At 41.8% G+C, this 565-nt stretch overlaps 2 long non-coding RNA genes across 3 annotated transcripts in view; one reads left to right on the top strand and one right to left on the bottom strand.

The window, feature by feature from the left end:
• Positions 1–49: 49 nt before the first annotated feature.
• The window catches only part of LOC106526113 (uncharacterized), a 21,810-nt gene continuing 21,294 nt past the window's right edge, over positions 50–565 (bottom strand). The window contains exon 3 of the long non-coding RNA XR_001311213.1: positions 50–555. This is a non-coding gene — a long non-coding RNA (uncharacterized LOC106526113). The remainder of the gene's footprint in view (positions 556–565) is intronic.
• The window catches only part of LOC106526112 (uncharacterized), a 21,471-nt gene continuing 21,385 nt past the window's right edge, over positions 480–565 (top strand). For both annotated transcript variants that reach the window (XR_001311212.1, XR_001311211.1), the window contains exon 1: positions 480–563. This is a non-coding gene — a long non-coding RNA (uncharacterized LOC106526112). The remainder of the gene's footprint in view (positions 564–565) is intronic.

The raw sequence follows: 565 nt of genomic DNA, 5'->3' as shown, positions 1-565 counted from the left end.
GTATTTAAATAAAGACATTTTAGTAAAGTATTTAAATGAAAACAGGCTCTGGAGTTTCATGAAGCGTTTATTTGTACAGGAGCAGAACACAGGGTCACACAGGGTCACACAGGGTCACACAGGGTCACACAGGGTCCAGATCTTCTGTTCCTCAGAACAAGACATTCTAAGCTACCTGTTAGCTCTAAGCTCACTAAACGGGCCGGTTCTGACCCGATGTCTCCTGGTTCTACAGAAGCATCAGAGCTGTTTACAGGTTCATATCAGGATATTTCTGCCAGAAAACAAAATGAATCTAATTTTATTGTTTTTAATGAACCGAACGGATCTGACCCGACTTCTGCAGAATCAATGTTTTTATTATTTTACAGACAAACTAACCTTCCTACATGAAGAACACCTGTCCAGGTGTTTCCTCACATGTAGAACATCTGTCCAGGTGTTTCCTCACATGAAGAACACATGTCCAGGTGTTTCCTCACATGTAGAACATCTGTCCAGGTGTTTCCTCACATGAAGAACACATGTCCAGGTGTTTCCTCACATGTAGAACATCTGTCCAGGT

The sequence above is a fragment of the Austrofundulus limnaeus genome, unplaced genomic scaffold, assembly GCF_001266775.1.
Source record: "Austrofundulus limnaeus strain Quisiro unplaced genomic scaffold, Austrofundulus_limnaeus-1.0 Scaffold259, whole genome shotgun sequence".
NCBI classification, from domain to species: Eukaryota; Metazoa; Chordata; class Actinopteri; order Cyprinodontiformes; family Rivulidae; genus Austrofundulus; species Austrofundulus limnaeus.
The sequence above is the reverse complement of the archived record's forward strand: the minus strand, read 5'-3'. Positions and strand labels throughout refer to the sequence as shown.